The sequence below is a fragment of the Acomys russatus genome, chromosome 30, assembly GCF_903995435.1.
Source record: "Acomys russatus chromosome 30, mAcoRus1.1, whole genome shotgun sequence".
Taxonomy (NCBI): domain Eukaryota; kingdom Metazoa; phylum Chordata; class Mammalia; order Rodentia; family Muridae; genus Acomys; species Acomys russatus.
Window position 1 is genome coordinate 1,523,850 of NC_067166.1, and position 24,984 is coordinate 1,548,833.

At 38.7% G+C, this 24,984-nt stretch overlaps 1 long non-coding RNA gene across 1 annotated transcript in view; it reads left to right on the forward strand.

The window, feature by feature from the left end:
- The first annotated feature begins 2,066 nt into the window (after window positions 1-2,066).
- LOC127212508 (uncharacterized) overlaps window positions 2,067-24,984 on the forward strand; it is a 36,065-nt gene continuing 13,147 nt past the window's right edge. Inside the window, exons 1-2 of the long non-coding RNA XR_007833554.1 lie at window positions 2,067-2,213; window positions 7,433-7,477. This is a non-coding gene — a long non-coding RNA (uncharacterized LOC127212508). The remainder of the gene's footprint in view (window positions 2,214-7,432; window positions 7,478-24,984) is intronic.

A 24,984-nucleotide genomic window follows, 5' to 3' on the forward strand; every position in this document is an offset into this window, starting at 1 on the left:
AAATTAGGACACAGTTAATAGCTTGGTATGCATATTATTTTATTCTCTCAAATCTAATATATTTTCTGAAACCGGATCAAAAATTTAATGCACGATGCTTAGTGAACCAGAAGTAATTGTTGCACCGTACTGCTACTTTTCAGAATTGCTTCCTTAGGACCGGAGCCTAGACCTATGGGGGCTTACGGAGATGGAAGCACAAACCAAACAGTGTGCATGGGCTGGACCGAGGCTCCCTACACATGTGTAACCGATGGGCAGTTTGATCTTCACGTGGGTCCCCTAGTAAGTCGGCAGGTGCTGTCTATGACATGGACTCTGTTGCCTGCTCTTTATCACTTTGCCGTTATAGGGCTGCCATGCCTGGCCTCAGTGGAAGAGGAAGAACTCAGCCCTGATGTGATTTGATGTGCTAGAGTGGGTTGGTAGAGGGGAGCCCCCTTTTCTTAGCATAAGGATGGAGGGAGGATGGGGGGAAAGGGCGGGAAGGAGGGACTGAGAAGAGAGGAGCGAGGAGGCTATGATTGTGATGTAAAGTGAATATACAAATTAAAGATAAAATTTTAAAATTGCCTCTTCCTAAAAAGAGTTAAAATGTATCATATTTGGGTGTATCGTCTCTAAGATTTGGTATGCATTTTTACCCATTATTTATGCTAATTATTTTTCCTTGGAAGATAATGTGCTGGATTAATGGACAAAAGTGTCCACCGTGCAGTCGTCAAATGTCAGTGAGCCTATATATAATGCTGGGTGGCCCTAGCAATCACGACTTGGCTTTCCTCACCTGGTTTTCTTAGCCTAAAAATCACAGGTGGCCTGGAATATATGATTGAATGTTGAAATTTGATTGATTATATATTATTATCATGAACATTTTGAATGAACATTACTTTGAAAATTAAAGTCTTTCAAATCAAGGAAATTACAGACTTGAATGTAAAACCACCTATGTAAGAAAAGACATGATAACAATTATTTTGGGGTGTTACCAAATTAAAAAATACAAGCACATTTATTTTATTGGCTTCTGGTAATATGCTTAAATGCTTAGTATACAGATCTTGTGAGAATGAAAAAAAGACAGTATCAGTTGTAGAATTTAATGCTGTTTGGACACAGGACTAGCATTTTCATATAGACAATATTTCTTTAGAATATTGTCGAGTACCTTCTATCTGAAATGCCATTCATTAAAAGAGCTACAGAGTCTCTCCCTGTTTGATACGTCACTGGATTAATTACTCTATGTCTAGAAATTTGTATTGATAAATGTTCACAAAAATAAATATTTTTAGTGAATGACAGTAGGTTTACAGCAATGATAATTAAAGACACAGGACAGAAAAATGAGAGAGCCTGAAGCCTTTCCAACGTCATGTTAAGAGCTATGTCTTGAATACGTCCACCCATTGTTGCTCTCTGTTTGGTTAGTATCGGATACCAGTCCTTTGTTTATTGTGTGGAACGCTTACAAAGAAAAGGCAAATTCTCAGCCATTTTGGCAGACATCTGAATACTGTGTTTTAGCACATGGGTCATCCGAATGGAACGCTGGGCATTCCGACCATTAGCCGGGTGACCGGCTAGGATCCGAGGGCCTCACCTGAGTAACGTGAGCTGCTCCTCAGCCTGGGTCTTTGATTTGGCTTTCACAGGCTAGTAGTTTTTATTTCTTCTCATCTGTCAGCTATCATGTTAACAAGCCAAGCAAATATCAGCAGCTCATTGACAACATAATAAAATGAGATGAAAATTTCACCCGCCAAAGAGAGCCTTATTTTTATGGCTTTTGGCATGAGGCAGTTTTCATGTGTGTCTTCATAATCAAATAAGGAAATAAAATCCCCACACAAATCAATCAATCAAACAAACAAACAAACAAATAAAACCACAGTGGTTGCCTGCAAGGACCAGGCGTTCTTCTGTGTGTGATTGAAATCCGAGATAAGTCCTAGACCAAAACCAGCACAGTATTGTTCATGTTATGACAAATTGCTGCCAGGCTCATCTCAAAACTGTTTTTTGTTTTATTTTGTTTTTTGTTTTTTTGTTTTTTGTAGCAGTAGTAACTGTTATCTATTTACAATTTTTAATGTGAAGGATGGTTTAAGAAAAGTCAAGTGATGACGTTTGGAGCCTGCCGGAGGCCAGCTGCTTTGTGTCAGGCACTGAGAACAAAAAGGTGGATTTGCGGTCACTGAGCTCCTGAGGTAAGTGTCCTGTTAAGTATGTCATGGCTACTGGAGACTTGGGACGCTTCTGAAGGCAGTTCTAACCAGCAAAACTAAAACTTAAAACAAACAAAGCAAGCAAGCAAGGAAGCAAACAACTCCTCAAACTCGAAGGGAGACAGTGCCGCTCGCTGTACAACAGAAGTACTTATTAAGTCATGACAATGTGCTGCAAATTAATATCTAATCTCAGGGACGTGCAAGCCTTTTATTCTAAGTAAATCGTACCCCAAAAACCCTAAAATAAAGGGTCTTATTTTTGTTTATGTTTTATGCTACCTTTTCCCATATATAATTCAATGGAAGCACTTGCTTTTGATAATAAGGTTGGGGCTTATTTGATTGCAGTGTAACTTGGCGTGGCTAGACGTCTACTGTCTGATTAAGGAAAATGCATCGGTCCTTGGAAGTCATCTCTAAACTAGCTGCTTGCTTTGTCAGTTAGACAGCATAGAGATATACTTGGAAAATCAGTTTAATATGTCCTATCCTACACAATCCAGGCAATGGTAAGACACATCCAAAAGCAACAGAAAGGACAATAAAAAGCCTCTAAATTCGATGTTAATTACATTGCAATACAAAAGATTCACATAGCCCAGGGCATTTTAATGGGAATAAAATTATATTAAAGACAAATTAAAAATGAGGGATTTGTAGCAAATTATATTCTTCAGCTATACTTACTGCTGTCCTAAGATTTAAGTCCTTGCTAGTGATAAAACAAAGCCAGAAAACTGAACGGCTGCTAACTCAAACAATTCTTAAAATTTTCTTCTTCCCTTGCCCAGTGTCTTTAGAATTCCCCATCTGGATTACATACAGTATTTAATATTTTAGCTCTTGACATTTTTAAACAATAGCCTTGTAGTATTGTAGCATGTTGTTTTATGATAAAAATAAATGTGCTATGTATTAAATAACACATACAACCCCACACACCCCCACACACCCACACACCCACACACCCACACACACCCTCCCACACACCCCCACACCCACACCCACACACCCCCACACACCCCCCCACACCCACCCACCCACACACACCCACACACACCCACTCACACCCACATACACCCACACATACACACACACACACACGCACACCCACCCACCCACATCCACTCACACCCACACCCACTCACACCCACACACACCCACATACACCCACACCCACACCCACCCACACCCACCCACCCACACCCACCCACACCCACACACACCCACACACACCCACACACACACACCCACACACCCACACACCCACACCCACCCACACCCCCACATACACCCACATACACCCACACACACCCACACACACACACCCACACACCCACCCACCCACACCCACCCACACCCACACCCCCACATACACCCACATACACACACACACACATGAACTTGAGATTCCTCCTCGTGTGTTTAAAGTGTATTGGAAAACATGCTTTCTCCTTTTCTGGTCTTGCTATATTACAGGGCAGGGCTGATAATGTGCAATGAATAAATTGTCAACTCTGCATCCATTAGCACTTGGTGGAGCATATTTCATCGACGAATATGTCAAATCTTGCTTTGCTTTAGCTAATCAGTATCTGAGTGATGAAGCTGCGTTCTTCCCTACCAAACGCCATCTCAGGTTGACATTTGCCTAGTGTTGTACGCTTGTTGATTAACTGTGTGTGATCATGAAAGCCCTGAGAATACCCTTGTGAAGGGGTTGTTCCTGATGTGACACATAAAATTCAGGGCGTTTTACGTAGTTTTATACTGAACTTTTTTGTTCCCTTCTGCGCCTAGACCTAAAACTGATTACAGAAATGTGAAGACTGGTGTTATCCTAAGTCATTTCTGCTTTTGTAAAGCATACAAAAGTAAAGAGCTCACATATTTTTATTGATCTGTGAAAACAAATTATCCTGGGGTTTCAAATTAATTTTGTATTTTATTTATTTACTGAGTCAGTTTTTGAGACAGGGTTTCACTGTGTTATATTGGCTCTCTTGGATTAGATTTGTAGGCCAGGCTGGCCTTGAATTCACAGAGATCCACCTGCCTCTACCTCCCAAGTGCTGGGATTAAAGGTTTAAAGAATGTGATGGAGACAGATCATGGATTGTAAATAGAATACTGAGACAAATAACTCTGTCTTTTGGCTAGATCTGGGTAGGGGTTTAAAGTTTACCGCCTGTATTGCCCTTGGCTAGTGCCTTAGTTTGAGTGGGACCCCTGGGCCCAAATCTGCCTATCATAATGTTCTACTTGTAGGTCTAGGACCCACTGGATCCTTCTACTTTGCCATTCTCCCATGCTTCTCTCATCTAGAGTCCCAATAGGATGTCTTCCCCTCTGTCCCAGTTTCCTGGTAAGTGAAGGCTTTCATGCTAGCCAATGGACAGAACATTTTCCACAGTTGAGTGGAGAGTGGGGTATGACTTTCAAACGAACTCTGGTGCCTCATATTTGACCATATCCCCTGGAGGGGGAGACCTGGTGGCACTCAGAGGAAGGACAGCAGGTTACCAAGAAGAGACTTGATACCCTATGAGCATATACAGGAGGAGGAGGTCCCCCTCAGGAACAGTCATAGGGGAGGGGAATAAGGGGAAAATGGGGGGGGGCAGAATGGGAGGATACAAGGGATGGGATAACCATTGAGATGTAACAAGAATAAATTAATAAAAATTTAAAAAAAATAACTCTGTCTTTACCACAGCCTGTGTAACTTATAGTTAATCACTAATGACCATTGCTAGTGGCTTTCTCCATGTTCTGGATGTATTTTAGACAAATAACTGACCAGATAAAAAGCTATTTGGCTGGGTGTGGTGGCACACGCCTTTAATCTGAGCTCTTGGTAGACAGAGGCACATGGATCTCTGTGATTTTGAGGCCAGCTTGGTCTACATGGTGAGTTCCAGTACAACCAGGGCTACATGGTGAGGTCATGCCAAAAAAAAAAAAAAAAAAAAAAAAAAAAACCACACAGAACAAGCAAAAGTTATTTGTTCAGGACGTTTAAGTGTATTTTTCCTCAGAGGTGTGATGGCTCACTCCTGTAACCTCAGGAGTCAGACAAGAGGATTCCCCAGGTTGACTGGCCAGCCAGTGTAGCCTAAAGGACTAGACCAAGTTCACGTAGGGACTCTGCCTCCAAAAATAAGGTAGAAAGTAATAGAGAAATATCCCCAGTGTCACCCTCTGGCCTCTTCACACAAAGGTGCATACACTCATATACACACATGGATGGACACACACACACACACACACACACAAATTGTCTTATCTTTGAGCTCATATTGATGCTGATTTGTGCCAACTAAGATAGGTCACAAGCTCAGTGTAAGTTTTAATGTGTTGGCAGAAACACAACGATGCATGAATACATCTAGAGGCAGCTATATCTTTCCGACTTTAATTGCATTTCTTGCAGCTGTGACTGGATCCGAAAAAGAAAGATAACCCAAAATCACTGTGCAGTGTTATCCTGTTCTCACAAAATGTAACCTTTTATATTACGCCTTGTTTCCAATTATTTATACTATTAATTGAAAATTTCTAATTATGCATGTTTATACCTTATGGGCTTATGTGTTCTTTCTCTTTTGTGAGCAATAAATTCAATATGCTTTTGTAATCTGAGGGCTTCTTGGTTGAGTAGCAAGGAAATGAGTGAAGATGCCCCAAACATCTCAACAGGGCCCTTGCATCTCTCAATGAGAACTGCAAGATCTTTGGCATCTGGAATTTTCTTTTTTAAGTTTAGGTTTCAGAGGAAGTCTAGTCACTCAATAATAACTCTATCAGCTACTACACACAAAGAGTGGTCCTTTCCCATCTAAGCATCATGGTTTTTCCATTGATAACTCAAATGAGAGTATTCCCCTGTCCCCAATCTCTTTCTCCTTTTTTTGCTTCTCACTCTTCTTATATATTATTCTGAGAGTGGGTCTCATGTGCCACAGGTCACCTCCAGGGTAGATAAAAGCATCGGCCAGTTAGTTTTCTTTTTAGCCTGCTCAATGGTTGGTTGCTTTGATTGAAGCCAGCCACCCATCTGCTCTAATTAGCCATATTCCAGGTAGGTCACATGTTGCAATTGTTTTTAAAAAATATATAATTCAGGCATAACAAACACATAAGACAGATGCTTTGAGCATGACAGTCGCTGTGCCGTTTCTCACAAAACTTTAGTGGTGTAGGTTGTGAGACCTGCCCATACATTCAGACCCAGGGAGAATAAAAGCTTGTTTTTTGTTATCAGCATTCGCTACAGGCATTGATTAAATGGTCAGTTAGTTAATTGTTTAAAATGAAGTGAAATTTAAAAAAATAAATAAATAAAATGAAGTGAAATTAAATATATATTTAACTTAAAAGTGTGGCCTAATAAGTGCTTATTATTTAGGCTTGTAATTATTATGGTGGTATTATTTAACTGACTTTCACAATCAATTAAGACCAACACCTAATACATTTTAGAATAGCCTTATTTCACCTGGAACATAGCAAATATTACCTCCTGAACTACCTTCCACTGTCTCCCAGCCTCCATCTCATGCCATCTGCATCTAATTATTTCTGTTTGGGCTGCCTCCCATCCGTAATCCCAAAATACTTGTTAAGGTTGCTCATCTGGGCCATTTCTTTCCATGTGGAACTTCAGAGATCCTCCTCTTGGCCCACGTGGTTCTTGCCTCTCTCATGGTGATTCTCCTCCTCCTCCTCCTCCTGTGTCTACTTTTCAGTCCCAAGCTCCTTCTGTCCTAAAGTCAGTAGACTTTGTCCACACCCAACCCATTCTGCCCTGCCCAGGTGGAGGTCTTTTAATCAGCAGATCAGGAATAATTTCTTAGGCAAGGTTAAACAGCAACACTTGGGGTACATGGCAGTCGCTCGTAAACAGTAAACAGACCATACTCCGACATCTGCTTTTATATTTAAGGCAACCTAATGGTGCCGTGTATTCTCCTGGCCTCATCAGATGAGTTCTATGAAGTCCTTTGTTGATGAAACGCTTTTACTGAAACTGACGTAAGCCTGCATGGCTGTATTCCTTAACTTTCTTAAAGCACTTTGAAAAGAAGTTGGTTCTTGACAGGAGAGGCTAATTCTAGGAACTGTGCGACTATTTAACTATTTAATGGACTGCTTCCTACATGGTGCAACAAACGGAACTTATTTTTTTTTTTTTTAAGGAAAGAAACATCACAAAATGTCTGCAGAAACAAAAGAATGACAAAGTGAGCAAAGTAGATAGGCTGGTACTAAAGGAACACGCCCTGAGTTCATTTAAACCTAACATGTGAAAGCACTGAGCACCTGTCCCTTCCTCCATGGACGGGACAAACGCTCTAAGCCACACGCATTGAGCAGGTCCTCATGCATTCATACTGACCATCGCTTTAACTCCTACCAACCACGGCCAAAGAAACTGTTCCCTTTGCACAATAGCTGTGAAGGCTCTGATTATATTTACATGTGTGCACATACTTTTACATGTAGTTTTTTTTTGAATGAGTCACTGACTTAAGAGAGAAATTGGATTCAGTAGATTGTAAGAGTTAAGAACGGAAATCTCTGGTACCATTCACCATGGTTCAACAGAAGGATCTCTGTTGATGTTATTGTCTTAATATTTAAAAAATTGTAATTTTTGAAATCAAATTGGGTACTTATGTTGATCTGTTTTGAATAAAAACAATGTAAGAATTAGTCTTTTTGAATATCTGACACAATTTAATACAGGCATTTTTAGAATAAAAAATAATAAAGAAAAATTAATTGGTGAATATTTAGTTTTCCTATGATATTTTTAAATTAATAAGTGCTAGTTTCCATTATATATTATACTTAGGCTTAATCAAATTTATTTTTTAGAATAATCTGAATATAAAACACTTAATTTGTTACAATATTTAAATTCAATGTTTTTAAGTTTTATTGATGTATCATTCTACAATTATTAAATCACTTAAAATTTCTTCTGCATACAATAAGGAAACACATGAATAAAATAGATTGTTCAATTTGAATAATATAAATATACACTTCAGCATTATTATTGCTTAGAAAAATCTTTGAAAATATTGCCCAAAACAAACATGCTTTTCTTCTTATTGGAATTATATTTTTTCCAAATATACAATTTTCAGAACTGTTTTGACTTACAAGTACTATCCCACAATTTTTTACAAAGACAAAAAATGATTTATTTATGCATATATGTCAGGACACACTAGCTTCTGACCATATTTCATTATCTCGAGCACTTGAAATATAACCAGGTCAACTGAGAAGCTGTGATTTTTATTTATTTTTAATTGTTGAAAAATTTAGTGTCATGTGCCTGGTGACTACTGGACACGATAGCATGGGCTAGAACAGCGTCTTAACAAAATGGATGGTTGTTTTATGTGCCTGGTGACTACTGGACACGATAGCATGGGCTAGAACAGCGTCTTAACAAAATGGATGGTTGTCTTGGCCCTCACATTGATTACCACCAGGAAACTGATGAACTACAACGTTTCCCAAGTATTAAAAAGTGTTTGTGCCCCTGTAATATCCGTAACTATTCCTTTACTTTTCTAGGATTTACTCTTAAACTGTCTTCAGAAACAAATTACTCTTTGAAGCATGGACAATCTCTTGGAAACAAATGAATATTCAAATTAGGCTATTATGATATGCAACATCACAAGGATGATTATTTCATCATTCATATAACTCCAAAGAAGAAATTATATTTTGAGACAAAGACAAAATCAGAAATAAGCCTAAATTGTATATAATCTTGCAAAATTAAACTTTCTAAGTATTGAAGTTTATCATATCAATTCTTCAATTTCAGGCCAACCCAGCTTCAACACTCACAGCCAAAGTGTCAAAACTTGTGTCAAAACGTTGCAGTTCAAAATCAGTATATTAATTTTAACTTCCTCTGCACCTGATCACGTCTCTTTTATTTCTGGAATGCTTATTTTGGGTGCGAGCCCTGTTATTTATTTATTTTTCTCGGAATACGTTATTGCTCCGTCTTTTCCAGTACAGACACTTCTTGCCTTCTGTGTTTCCAATCAAGGCCTCCATTAAACGGTCACAGACGATATTGTTTGGCTGTGTTTGTAGTTAGTAGCTCTTAGTTTTATCTGCTAAGTGGCAGTTTACAAATTCCTGCTAATGCTAAATTAGAACTGTAATTTCTGGAGGCCTCCGCTCCTATGTTCTTTTCCCCTTCCCCCCATTACAGATCAGACATGAGGAGGAGGAGATCAGGGAGGGGAGATGGAAAGCTCCAACAGGCCCACCCTGTGGGACAGCGGATAAGGAAGACCGCAGTTGTTTGGCCTGGGGGGTCTGGATCTTATTAATGTCACCAGGCTTCTCCAACCTTCGGTGGCAGAAATTTGGACTCTTCCTGTTCTTAGGAGACCTTAGCATGAACTGAAGTTCACTAAACTCAGGAGCTAAACACAGTCTGGGTTTCTGAAGGTTTCCTCCTTCCTTTAGTAGGTACAACAAATGGGTTAGTATCATTGTTGGCCCCAATCAGCTGCTGCTGTCCAAAACCTGATGTGCCAAAGCATATCACTTGGGCGGCGCCTTTCTCTCAGACATTAACCTGCTCCCTAACTTTGTACTTCAACAAAACATGTCGTTTTATGAACCACTAGAAGGGTACGTGCTGTGTTGTATTTACTGCACTGTGCTGGCTCCTCAAGTCTGAAGGGAAACAAACGTCTGGTTTTGCAACCTCACTCACTGATGGCCATTTTATTTCAAAGACAAATATGTTAGAGTGAGGAGGTTTTTTTAAAAAAGCGTTAAGATTACATATCGAGAAACAGATTTTAGTTTTTTTTTTCTTTTTTTCTTTTTTTTTTTACAAAACATTTAGGATATTTATGGAAATAAATTTTCACCCCATCGAACACAATCTCCACTGTATTAAGTCAGTGTATACTTTTACATGCACGTTTAATGGCATATATCTGGTTTAGAAAATAACAAATGCAAGTATTATGGGAACTATATGACATTTTAGTTTCAGCCATGATTTTACTGACAGTAGTTGATAGTATTGGTAGAAGTGGTAAGCTTGTATGCCTGAAATGGCAATAGTTAAATAACAAAATACTTAAAACCAGTTTTACTTTGTTATATTCAATAAGACTAAAATGTAAGAAGGATATAATTTATTAGATTAAATGGAAGGGAAAAACTCAAAACTAGTGAAAATTTTTAGGGATTCTATGATAATTTTCTATCCCAGAAACTGTAGTAATGTGCTAAGGAGAATGTTTTGACATAAACAAATGACTTCAGTGTGTTTTCACATATTGAAATAGGTCTCAAATTTAGCCAAATTTGACTACTAGATGTCATGATTTATTAAAAATACATAGCTTCCTTTGAATACTTTTCACTTTACATAGATTAGCATGTGCATTCTCTGTTTCTCTTTCATGCAAGCCCTATGGGGTAGGTGTCAAGGATTATCTGCACGTGAGGATGGTGACACTAAGACACTAAACTGATAAACTTCAGGCTAGGATTTTTAATCCCAAGGAGTGTCTGGCTTAATGTCTGTTGCAGTACTTTTAGTTACAATATAACATTGTCTCTATTTTATTTTCAATGCTATAGATCTAGCCTAAGACCTCATGAATACTTGAAACACATTCTTAAAGTTTTTTTTCCCTTAGCATTGCTTTCAACTCTGCTATCTTCCACGACCACCACAATTACTACATAGCTGTGCAAGTCTCCAAACACTTTTGGTTACCAAGGTTAAGCCACACTTTCCATAGACTGTGGCTAAGAAGGCTCATGGGAGATGGACTGTTCTGGCTCAGGATAGACTGTGACCCTCAGTATGCCTCTAGCTTAGGAATCATATTGCTTAGTGCGACTTTTGCTTGACAAGCTCCAAAGATCTTGTACTTCTGCAATGCCAGTAATCTTTTCTCAAAAGCCACACGACTTCTTCCCTTCCACCCTCCACCAAATGAGGATGGAGTATTCATTCCTTCTGGACAAGTGGTTTTCAACCTTCCCAATGTTGCGACCCTTAAATATAGTTCCTTATGCTGTGGTGACCGACAACCATAAAATTGTTGTTGTTGGTACTTCGGAAATGCGATTTCACTCCCTTCCTTTCTTCCATACCACTGCTCACTGACCTCCATTACTAAACCCACTGGCCCTCTCCAAATTAACTCAGAAAGGCCTGACTTTCTTTCTCCTTTTCTGGTTTTCATTCCTCCTAGCAACTGTCAAGATTTACAACTTGCCTGCCTTGTGTTTACCCCCCTCAAAATCTAAGTCTTCCTCCATATCTCAACCTGACTGAGTTGTCCAGTCAGTACTTGTGTACCATCCACTGAACATGTCTAGAAAGGTTTGTAATGGTTTCTGAACCATTGTCTCTGCTCCAGTGTGAAAGCGTTCTTCTCTGACTTCTCAAAGGATATATTTAATAAAACTGAATGAATAAGATACATGTACAAAACACATTCATTTTCTTTCCCCTTAAATGTGCTCTTGGGCAGCACCTTCATCTCCCTCCTAGCTATCTTACCCAGGACTGGTTTTGGAAAATGTCTACTTGAAAGGCCCTGGCGCAGCTTCAGTGAGCTTCTTTTTGGTCTCTTCTTGTGGGCCAGGAGCTTTTCCCTCAGAGTCCCTCTCTTCCCTTGTACTCAGGCACTGCTTACATCACAATCCTGTTTATAGCCTTCTCTCCCCTGCCTCAAATCAGTTCTGGCCTTGTGACTCACTTTTTCCCTCCTCTCATCTCTGCGCTCTGGAGGTTTGAGCTCCCACGGCCAGGAGGAGGTAGGAATGTCAGGATGCCATGGCAGACTCATTCACTGACAGCAAAGCTCAATGATTCTGCCTCCCAACCTTGGAAGCCAGAGCTTTCTGCATCACTGCTTCTACCTCAGCTCGCTCCACTCACTTCTACTTGTCCTCCTGAAAGCAATATAAACAGCCACAGCTTGTCAAGGCTGTAAAATCCATTAGCCTATATCCTTAGATGATATTTTCTCCTGATCCCACTTTGTGAGGAAAACTGTTCCTGATTTTAGGAACCAAGGTTGTCCCACTTCCTTTCCTATTTCCTTCCTATAAAAGCAGGAGCATCAATCATTTCTACTGTGCAAGAATTCTATTAATTTCATATTAACTACCACCTCTAGCAGTTTCTACATTGCAGACTTTCATGTATCATTGATGAAGAACAGCTTTTCTCCTCTCTCCTCCTCCTCCTTCCTTTCTTTCCTTTTCATAATAAGCATCCTAACGTGCACGGAGTAGTAGGCATCCTAACGTGCACGGAGTAGTAGGCATCCTAACGTGCACGGAGGAGTAGGCATCCTTACGTGCACGGAGGAGTAGACATCCTAGCGTGCACGGAGTAGTAGGCATCCTAACGTGCACGGAGGAGTAGGCATCCTTACGTGCACGGAGGAGTAGGCATCCTTACGTGCACGGAGGAGTAGACATCCTAGCGTGCACGGAGTAGTAGGCATCCTAACGTGCACGGAGGAGTAGGCATCCTTACGTGCATGGAGGAGTAGGCATCCTAACGTGCACGGAGGAGTAGGCATCCTAACATGCACAGAGTAGTAGGCATCCTAACGTGCACGGAGGAGTAGGCATCCTTACGTGCACGGAGGAGTAGGCATCCTAGCGTGCACGGAGGAGTAGACATCCTAACGTGCACGGAGGAGTAGGCATCCTAACGTGCACGGAGGAGTAGGCATCCTAACGTGCACGGAGGAGTAGGCATCCTAACGTGCACGGAGGAGTAGGCATCCTAAAGTGCACGGAGGAGTAGGCCATCCTAACGTGCACGGAGGAGTAGGCATCCTTACGTGCACGGAGGAGTAGGCATCCTAACGTGCACGGAGGAGTAGGCATCCTAATGTGCACGGAGGAGTAGGCATCCTAACGTGCACGGAGGAGTAGGCATCCTAACGTGCACGGAGGAGTAGGCATCCTTACGTGCACGGAGGAGTAGGCATCCTAACGTGCACGGAGGAGTAGGCATCCTAACGTGCACGGAGGAGTAGGCATCCTAACGTGCACGGAGTAGTAGGCATCCTAATGTGCACGGAGTAGTATCTGCTCATAATTATTCTCACTTCTGTACAGATTACTGCTGATAGGAATTGTTTTATATTTATCAACTATTTCTATGTCACTGCTTTCCACTGACTCCTTTCCTTTTTCTCTTTCCTCATTTCTTTCTTTCCTTCCCCTTTTCTTTCTTTCTTTCTTTAATTACTTTTTTGTAGGACTTTTAGCACTCACTATGCTAAGTTGACGTGATAAAAAGTAGGCTTCTACGCCTTGTTCATGATCTTAGACCAAAAGCTTTTAGTCTTTCATCATTGAGTTTGATGTTAACCATGGACTTTGATTATTTTTCAATGTTTTTGTTTCTTGTCTCAATCTCCTTCAGATTTGAAATACTGCTAGAGTATTTCTACCTCCCACAAGACAGCTTTATACCCAGAAAGTGACTTACTGGAATGTATATTCCATCTTTCTACAGATGTCAGTAATATATGGCTCCAGGGTACTTTAAAAGGTACATGCACCTGTTTAATTATGATGCTCCCAATGCTGCCTCCCCAGGGCTGATTAACTGCCAGACACCTTGACTCACCATACTCCCAGGGATTCTAGTGGGAGTCTGATAATACCCCTTAATTTATTTCACATTTTAATTGGTCATAATTCATACTTTCATGCCTGGTTACATGGCACTAATTTGTCTTCACAGCAATACTGCTAAAAAATAATTCACTGCCTCTGGCCCTTCACCTCCTTTAGAATAAGTTTAGTGAGTATGGTGAATTCAGTACCTCACATAAAGCAAATTCCACTGAATGTGACTAAAGACTAGCCGAAGCCTATGGAGTAATTTCATTACGATAACAATCACTTATCAACGCTCACCAACAAATGTTGCTACTCAGGACAGTAGTGTTTCACAGCTGCTAAGAAGTTCTGGGAGAAACTGCAGCTGTTGTCTGCAGTTGAGGATAACAGCAACATTCCAGGAAGCAGAAGGGGCAGCCCAGGAGCAGCAGAGGAGGCAGGGTAGCCTCCTCTAGAAACTTCTCAGGGAATCTTAAAGTGGATAGAACCCTGCTTGGTTAAAAGTCAAGCATAACTAAATTAATCCAAAAACAAAAATTAAGATTTGTGTATTTTAACAGATTGAAATAACTTTTGGCATCCTTTTTAAAAACGGGAATCATTTTTTTTAAATCATAAATTTAAATTAGAACTGAAAAAAGTAATGGTGCAAGCACATTAATAGCTGTTTAAAGCTAAAGGATTATAAGCATTATAAGCAATGTCCTTTCTTTAAAAAAGATTCAAAGTCTGTTTTCAAAGTCACCATTGAAAATTAAGTTACTGTGGCCTGGGTAGCGTTTTGACAGTAGTCACTGCTGTCACAAATATTTAGATTCTTTACAACGAAGATAATGTGTGTGGGAAAGTTGTCTTAAAAGAAGCAAAATCAGTAGCTGTGAAACAATGTCAATTGTTCTCTGGAAAAAATATATAATAAAGTCCCAAACATGTGTCTCTACGGAAAATAAGTGGCTAATACTATGAGGATTAACATGTTTGGGGATGTTCAGATCCCCGAACAGTCTCACATCCAGTACATTGTCCTGAGACTGGAGCACACTCGGTAGTGGAGATAGAAGTGCTGACCTACTGGGCACTCTAATTGCTTAGCATGTTGTCATTAAAGATTGGCGGGCACATCCTATTTTGGTAATGACCGAGCCAAAGATTGTAGCACTTTCAGTGTTTGCTGCACTTTACTTGGCCAAGGTTGCAAAGCATTTGCCCCATAGCAAATTCACTTAAGAAAAGAGAAAAGGAACATTACACTTAGCAGGTGACTTTCCAATGTCAGAATATGCCCATGCATATTGTGGGGCAGGGGAGGGTATTTCTAGTCAGCACAGTTTTTCTCTTCCCAGGTGAGAAGTGAACAGAGTTAACTATGAACTTGTCATAAAGGGTAGGCACTGCCTGCTAATATCTCAGGGATTGTGTTACAGGGACCAGGACTTGTGTGAAAAAGGATTAAGTCATTCACAGCCTTAAATCATTTACACAATACCCTGAGCAGGAAGATTAAAAGGCGTCACCGGCTGTCCGTCCTGCCGCTTTCATCAGTGTGTGCTTCAGATTTTCACAGGCAAATGGGACATTTGTTGTCCATGCTCTCACAACAAGCTACATAAATGACACACCTGAAATGCCTTTTTACTGGATTAGGTTTTTGCAAATGATTTATCCTTTTTCAGAAGACAAGGAAGGCTAGAACTCTGGGAGGAGTTGTGGGTTTTGTATTGGGCCTTACCACTTTATTCTGAATGTTTCTCTTAGGCAAGCTATATTCTCTTGTCTCAGATTTTTCACACTTAAAATGACAATAAAACAATGCACTCCTTTTGGAAGCTAAGAAAATGAAATCACCATGTAATACCATTAGTGAATATGTGAGAATGCATAATTTCTTCTTTTAATTTCAGTTATTGGTTTTTGATAGGATTGCATATGAAAATAGCCACCGAGTCTTTCGCTGTGAGTTGGAAATCCTACTGACACAGAATACCGCCCACATGAATTAAAAGTCTTCTCATGTTATGGAGGCATAAAGGCTTAAGAAAACTCACTACAAAATGTTCGCATTATGAAAATTAATAGTGTCAAAAGTATTATGTGGCTTGAGTTGGAAAATATTGCCACCCAATGTCTGAAGAATTGGATAAAGTAGATAGAGGCAGAAATATTCATCTGTGTGGCTAGTGAGGTTTTTCACTGTGTCCCATAAGTGGTTAAGCCGGCAATAAAGCTTTCCTCCTCAATGCTAATTGAAGACAGCAGGCTGTAGCAGCCCAGTATTTCAGCTTCACTCTTGTCAAGTCACTGGAGTATCTGACTTTATTTCAGACTCCAGCACATATATCCAATAACAGCTGCATAAGAGACCAACCTGTACCTGATTCTTATTCGACTCCTGTCGCTTCTCTCAGAGCTCACTGTAGGTCAGAGCTTACTACCACTTCTTTGACAGGGCTGCTCTGGACTGCTGGGGCATATTTTGAACAATCCTTGGAGCTTTCTAGTCTTTTCAGTCATTTAAGCAATCCCTTAGCTTATACTTTCAGTTTTGTGGGGAGATGCGGTTTATTTTCTATTACCAGTTATATAGTTAGCTAGACCTGTTGTATATAGCTTATTTTATTAAATAGAAAGGGGGAGATGAAGGAGAGATAAACCTGTTTTTGTTATGATCTCAAGTGTGGGATGGGGAATGGTCTTGTGAGAGAACAGGTGAGGTTAATCCACTAGAAGACCAAGCGCCTCATGCGGGACCTTGATTGTTGCCGGCTGAAAAGATCCATGAACAGACTCTGAGAAGAGATATATAAATGAGCTGAAAACTGGAGGTGGGGCCTTTTGGAGACTTGGGATAGTTTTGGCTGTTCATCGCTGCACTACGAGATGCTCCTGGAGAGAACCACTCGAGCGAAGGCTTCGGGGCTCCTGCTCCTGCTGAGGTTCTGGGTTCTGGTTACTCCAGTTTCCAGCAGAAGAAATCCTGCTGATTATGCCAGGAGAATCATTCCTCGGAACTGATATCCTTACGGTTTTGTTATTGTGTTCTTTAATCCTCATTTCCTATTGGTTTGGTTAGTCGGGTTATATGTCGTATGTTCGATTAATAAGTTGTAATAAAATATATTGGTTAAGAAAATTGAGCCTACATAGACCTAAGTGCTTTGAACAAGTATATAAAGATGTTGACAAACATTAGGAAGAAAAATGGGGTTACTCAACACAGTTTGAACTGAAGGATCCCGCTATGGTCCTAAGATACTGAAGAAGAAAGAACATCAGCTCCTACCTGACTTATTGGTATATAGTCTGTTGAGTCACCTATGACTGCAGTTAGACTTTATTTATTTACTTTTGTCACACTGTAGTTTGAACATAGGACCCCGTGCATGGTGGGTGAGTTCTCTGCTATTCAATTACATTCTCAGCCTTTTAAAACTTTTATTTTGAAATAGCGACTTGGTAAGTTGTCCAAGTTGGCTTTGAACCTAGCCTCCTTAGGAGCTAGGATTACCCGTACCACCAAGTCTACTCATTAAACTTTCAAGCGGTAACTAGGAACATGTCCACAAATGTCCTCTTTTTCTTTCTCACTAAGATTTCAGCCATAAGTTTCTAGCTACATCCAGTGAGCAGGGCTAAGTGGCCACAGAAAGCCACCTGATCCTACCTTGCACGTTCTTCCTGAAGTCAAATCTCAGGATTAGCTGAGCTTTTTACTGGACCATGTAGTTAGTCCATGAGAATGTGAAGTGCTTTAAAAAATTCCCTATGTACTCTCATTTATCTGATTGCAAACGGAGGAAACAAGTAAGTGTCATTTACTAGGTTTTTTTTTTTTTTTTTTAATTTCCTTCAGTGCCTCCTCTGATCACCATCTCCCAGCTTCCCCAGATGCTGTCTTCTTGGTATCTCTGTCTCTTCCCCTGCAGATTGGAGCAGGGATGCCCCCCTTTTTTTTCAGGGCTTGCAGGCTTCTAAATGCCAAAATGCAAGGTCACAGGCAGTGCATGCACTGGGTCTAAGTACATCTGAAAGCACGGAGGGAGTTGGCAGAGACCTCAGTGATTGAGGTCAAGTTTAAAGGAAACAGCAGCAACTGCTCAGCCTCAACCGATTTGTGTTAAGGAAATGCAGGCTCTGTTATAGCAGATCTTCAGGGAGTTTCAGGAGAAACCAGAAACCCCAGATTTTTTTTCTAATTATGAAATCATTCAATTTCTAAAAGCTGTCATATGTGTTGTGTAAAATTTTGACATGGGCCAAAGAAAACATGTGTGTGGCCTTGGTTTGCCCAATGGGCCATAAGTCTGTGGTCTCTGGTGGAAGAAGCATCATTTATTATCTTTGTGATGGCTCAAACTCTCTGTCCTCGAGTAGTTTATAATACTTATCCTAAAAACATGCCCCTCCTGTTTATGTCTTGCACTACTTTGAGCATGTTGCATTGCATACCTTGACTACCAGGTATGACACACAGAGTCCCCTAGCATGGGTGTCTCTTGCTCTGGAATGTATTTCCTGCTTGCTATTTAACAAACATTAGTTCTTCTTTTAAATGTTCTAGAGTTATGTCTTATAATTACTACTCGATTATTGCTCAAGATTTCTTGACTATTATAGCTTCTTTCCTAGGCTAGATTATAAGCACGCTGTAAGACATTATAAAGGAACCGATGTGTCACTCTTTTTAGTATCTTCCAGTGAGCTGTGCATGCACAAGTTAGACTTACTAAGTATTTGGACAGCTACATTTAAAGTCAGTAATTCCTTTCTGAGCAATTAACACACTTAAAGTTTAAGTTAAAGTATGCTTTTTAAGTAGAATTAAAATATTACACATAGTTAAACATATTTAAGACTTAATTTTAAAAAACTGCTTATTAGGTTGTCTCTAGGCACCATGGACTTTACATTCCTGTTAGCTGGTCATTATTTAATTCTGTTTATAGAGGTAAATTTAAAATCCCTTAAGTATCTGAGCTGCAGGTTTATCTTACTGGCATAACACATGCCTAGCTTGAGGAATTCCTGGGATTCAATATTTAGTGCCACAAAAATGGAGAGTAAAAGACAGACAAGTGTCAAAAGTTTTTTTCTTCAAGTCACATATACAGTGCAGATATAGTGTGTACTTTAATATTAAAATCACCAATATTATAGAATGAAGCAAAATGAATAATTGAAAAAATAAAAAGTAGGCTAATTCAAGAAGATAAGTATCCATAAAGCAGCAAAATTGTATAATAAATATCATTTACATACATTTTCTTCCTTACATAAATATGAATATTACTAAATATGTATAGTATTGACACCATGCTATTCTCACCTTTCTGAATGTAGTCTTCCTCCTTTCAAATTACTTGTATTCAAAGAATTAATTCCTTCAAAATTAGTTGGTTATAGAAATTATTTGGTTTCATATATTCATTATGAGATGGGACATATAAACAGGAAAAGGTTTCCTCAAGTTTGAATGACCTAAAATACAGGAATTAGAACCAGTAAGGTTTTCTATGGTAACAGAAATAATTTAAGAACTTATTCTTAGAACACTGGCACAGTACAAGCCTCCTGGGACCTCATTTCTAGGTTGACATGCATGGGGTTGTCATTGACTGATACCATACCTCAATTCTATGACATCCCCAGCAAGAGGTAGCTATTGATGAGGACAGCAATGTTAAGAGATTACTTTAAAAAAAAAAAAACAGTTGACAAAACCTCTCAAACTAACATCCCCCTCACTGGGAGGTGGTGCTATTCAGGACTGTTAGATCTAGAGAGTTGTTAAACTCGTAAAGAGGCAGAATATAGCAATTATCCCCCCCCCCACCCCGCAGAAGAAAACAAAAACAAAAGACGAGAGAGAGAGAGAGAGAGAGAGAGAGAGAGAGAGAGAGAGAGAGAGAGAGAGAGAGAGAGAGAACCTGTAGGAAAGCATCAAACTACATAACATAACAAGGAAGGGTAGAATTAATATGGAAATACATAGTGCTGAGAGAAGAAATAACAGTCCAGACATAATTTCTTTCTCCTGTACAGGAGAAATTTTATGTTCCCTTATCCACCGTAAAATCAGCGATACTTCAGGGATACTCAAGATGATGGTGGATGAATCTTCGGTCTAAATGAAAGAACAAACAAACAAACAGACTAAAGACTAAAGCAATGGTCAAATTAATTATGTTCTTTTTCCATTTATAAGTGGGTAATAATATGTAAAAAGAAGGTTTTAATTCCAATATTTTCATACTTTAGTTTTAACTTATAAATCATCGGTTGTGGTATTTTAAATGTACTTTAGTTTTTAAAATACCTTTTAATAACTTTATTTAGCTCTTTGGAAAAGTGCTTAGAAAACAACATGTTTTGTCTTCCTAAACAATATTAAGAATTTGCAAAAGCAATTCGATATCCAAAGCACGCAACTGACCTAACTTTTCTATCATTGACTTGGCTGTGTATGCATTAATAAATGAATTTCTCTTCATTTTTGTCTTAGAATCATTCAGATACTTTAGTAAATTTGAATAAATGTGGCTATAACTTGATTAGACAGCTACAGGGGTCTCTGTTACGCTCTGAGCAGACATGCCTTTGGAGAGCAGATATAAAGAGAACACAAGACTGGGTTAATTTAAACTTAAACAGAAGGTCAGTTGGCAGAAAGCAAAGACCCTTATGACCTCTTGTTCAAATCCTGGAAGCTATAAATCCTACCAAACTACTCAGGACGTTATTAAGCAAGTCCAACAAAAGATAATCAGCATTGTGATGATTGTTCACTCAGGGGCTGAATAATAAGCCTGGTTTTTATTTGTCAAAATAACTGACCTCAAGTCATTTTCAAAAAAACAGTCTCATGAATAGTAGAAGGCCGAAGGTTACATAAGTAATTAAAGGGAAAATCATAAAATCCAAACACTTAGGACGACTTGAAATCTCAAAAGCATCCATCCTACTTTTTGAAAGTTTAGGTTATAAAGGTAATGAAAACGTAAAAAAGCGAGGGTAAAATCCCCATTGCTTTCTCAATCAACAGGATCTCATATTTATCAAACTGTTCAGCCAAATAAAGAAAAGGAATCTAAAGACCCACATCTCTAAACGACAAAATGAAGTGGCCTTGGTTATCCTTGTATTCTGTGCAAGGGCAAGATGTAGGATGTCCCTAAACCAAGCATTTAAAATTAGAGTAACACTTTATGGTGTCTTTCTAAGTACTTAAAACAAAACAAAACAAAACAGTTAGCTAGAAGAAAATCCGCCCCCCTTAATTATTTTAAGATATATTTTTACTTCATTGTTCAGGCAATACATAAGGCAATGTGTTTTATAAGCCATTACAATTTAATACAATTGTTTTAAAGCATTATATTTCCTGAAAGTATGATACATTATTTGTTCACAGAGAGGAAATATTTTTGAAAATATCTTTTTGTGGAAGTCTTACACTTTGGACTTTGTCAGTTTTGATGGCATCCATTTCTTTTATAAATAAAAAGGACAAAGGAATCTCCAAATAACAATGGCCATTTCTAAATATATTTGTTATATTGATGAAAAAATAAAATGTGGAGTGATAATGTGACACCGTTTGTAAATCATTGGAATTCCTTTTGATATGTAAGTCGCCTTTTCCTATCTACACATGTGCCTTAATTTTCAAAAGTTAGGAACTTTCGCTTTGCCTTGCAATTTATATAAATATATGAATTATACTCAAGGTTATGAAGACTCTGCGGAGTCATCCTATGGGGTAGATTCACATTCCATGAGCATAGAGCAAAGCTGAAAGCCTGCAGCACGTGCATTGCCGTGACAGACCGAGGAGCCCAGGAGAGCCGTGACAGATGGAGAACAGCCAACGGCTCACCCCAAGGTCTGATTCTGTTCTAGGATGAGTGAAGGAGGAAGACATCTCTGGTAAATGTAAAATTCACCAGTTTGGCATTTTGACCAAGACTCAAGCCTTTGGCAAAACACACATTCTGTTTCTAAGAAAAGAGGGTTCACAGAGCTCAGAAAACCTTGGACATCAAATACCTCTTACAAAACAACATTTTGATGATTTAAGTGTAGATGAATGAGAAACATATGGATTAAATTTCTCTTAAAATACACATGGGTTTAAAAATTAAGGGCAAAAGTGCTAGGCAAAATGAACTTTTAGTTTTCCTGATTCCAAAGGGTTTGAAAAATAGTTCAAGTTGTTTGACAAATCCAAGGCACAACTGGCTTCTTCAGTTTTCCCTGGTAGAACTAACCAACTGAACTCAAACTTCACAAAATTTCTGCCTTACTGTACAGACAGGCTAGAGGGGGCCTTGATGTATATAGTCAAGGTACTAGGTTGCCAACAACGTGGATTCACCAATTACACAGGCCTACTACCTTGGTTTATATGTTAAATTATAAACTGTTCTGCTGCCTATATCCCACAATCATTTTTTATTATAGGAAAGCAACAAGAGTGTCTGGGAATTTAAAGTCAAATCTAATGTCTTTTTACTTAAAAATAAAAGAAAATGATTCAGAAATATTATATCAAGGTATTTCAAAGCCTGGAATGCAGGCCATCTGTATCAAAAATAATATTTACATAGAGACTTCTAGACTCATGTTTCCTAACTGGAAATTTAATACAACATAAACTCTATCATTCTTATTCCTTCTCGAAATGGTGAGAATCACCTTTTCAATACCTGAAACAAGTATCACTGGATGTCTCCATTTTAGTGGCTAAGCTGAATGCCGCTCTGTTCATCTTTGCAAGAACAGACTTGAATGGCTTGATGGGTTTTAAGTGTCGCTGCAGAGAATGGTCTGTCTTCCATGTATTTACCACTGGATATTAAAATAGAAGTGTGAGGACATTGAAATAACTTCACAGGACTGAGGAACAGTTTAACATGCTGTGTGCATCATCTAGGTAATATTAATCCACCTAAATTGATCCCTTCTCCTAAATCTCATGAATAATTCTGTCAGGGGAGTAAATGTTGCATCGAGGGTACAGTATCTTCACAGTCAGTTGCTTAATGACTCCCCCTCTGTATCTGGTATCACAGGAACAGGCAGAAAGTTTATCATGTAAGGCGATACTATGAAAGAAAAATAAGTGGTGAATCACAATTATATAAAATATTTATTCCACAAGATACAAAGAATTGTAATGATAAGAGAAAAATACTTTCATTCTTGTAGTTATTGAAAGCATTCATTTTAGAAACAAAGGCTTTATGCTGGTCAGTCATTTTCCATATTTATTAAAAGTTTCATGTTTTCAAAATGTGAGGAAAAAAAGTATGACCAAAATGTCCTCTTACAGTTTAAAATCAGTGAGAATGTCAATGATTTAACAACTCTTTTCTTCCATTAGGCCACCTTAGATTTCCATTTTTGTGTTTACAAACACACATAGAAACACCATTTGTAAATACAACATACTAAAATTCGCAATTATGACCAAAAGTTGTTTCCAATTATTCCTACAATAATCATTTTGTTATCAATTATTTCTTATGTTGGTGACTATAAAATAGCCTAACAATTTTGTTTACATATATCCTTAATTTCAAAAATCTAAATTATTATAGGCAAAAAGACCCGTTAACGACTGATTACCCAAATGGGTTTTCAAGTACATCTCTGCATGATTTACCTTACAACGGACTTTTCAAGTACATCTCTGCATGATTTACCTTACAATGGACTTTCATTTTAACGCTCATCAGACACTTTTATGTGGCTCACACTGAGCTAAACCTTTCCTCAGAATTAGCTCATATGTCCTTCACAAAATACTTGTGAAGCACAGGTATTAATTTCCTATTTAACATTCTCAGGTCCAAAAGGGTAGGACAAGATGAAGCCGAAGCTTTGAACCCAATATGGGCTGTTTCCCAGGTCGGTGCTTGATACCTGCATCAAATAATATGTTGAAATGTTTAACTATTTTAGGGTTTTGATATCAAGTTACTCTGAGGAAATTTAAATTTGAATACACTATAATAAGTGAAGAGTGTCAATTTGTTTGAGAAAAGAGCAGGCTTATCTTAAAATTTTCATTTAAGTTTTCCTTTTTCTGGTAAGAAGGCTAGATATTACATTATGCTTTTTTGCCCATTAAAAAAATTCCACAGTCCTCTTCTTCTTATTCACTAATGAAAAGAAGCAAATTTAATTAATTTTCCCATTTTGGCATTTTCCCTCGAATTTGCACTGATGTTTTTGATTTATAGAATTTATTTATTTAAGAGAGAAAATATACAAACAGCTTCATGATGTTGAAGGAGTTTGTGCTTACTTAATTTTCTTTCATGGGCACCCAAAAGTCTCATTTTTAATATTTTTTCTCAATTTCACACATTAACTCCATTTTATCTTAAGTCAGCATTCATATCTAAGAACGGTTTTGACAGCTATGAATTTGTTCCTCATTGCACAGTATTCACACATTTCATAGGATATTCTATGAGAAGAAAAGTGTTCACTGTGCAGAGCAGCTGCCTTTTATCTCCACTTCTCAAGTTCTGGTGTTGCTTGCTTTCCCTTTTCTGGCTGCAGTTACTAAGCCCTCTGTGGAGTACCCAAGCGAAGCCAGAAAAGGAAGCAGTTCAAGGGTCTCAAATGTTGTTGCTGTTGACTGTAGACATTTTCTATTTATTTGCTTATTATTGAACCAAAAAAATCATTAATTGGATGGTAATTATTTTCTGACCTTTATTTGAAATATTTGAGCTAGAACCTATAAAATACTCATTACTTTGAGGGATTTGTTGTATGACTGTCAAAGACTATCTCATGTTTAGGTTAAATGAATTCCCTTGAATCACTAACGTAAGTTATTTTAAAGTATTAATGTAGCCGGGTGTGGTGCACACCTTTAATCCCAGCACTTGGGAGGCAGAGGCAGGTGAACCTCTGTGACTCCAAGAAAGCCAAGGCTACACAAAGAAATCCTATCTTGGAAAACCAAAGGGAGAAGAAAAAGTTTAGGAAACAAATTCTGAACTCTAAGAGAGAAAGAGCATCAGAAATCACAAATGAGAATGGGTTGAAAAGCCCAGTGAAA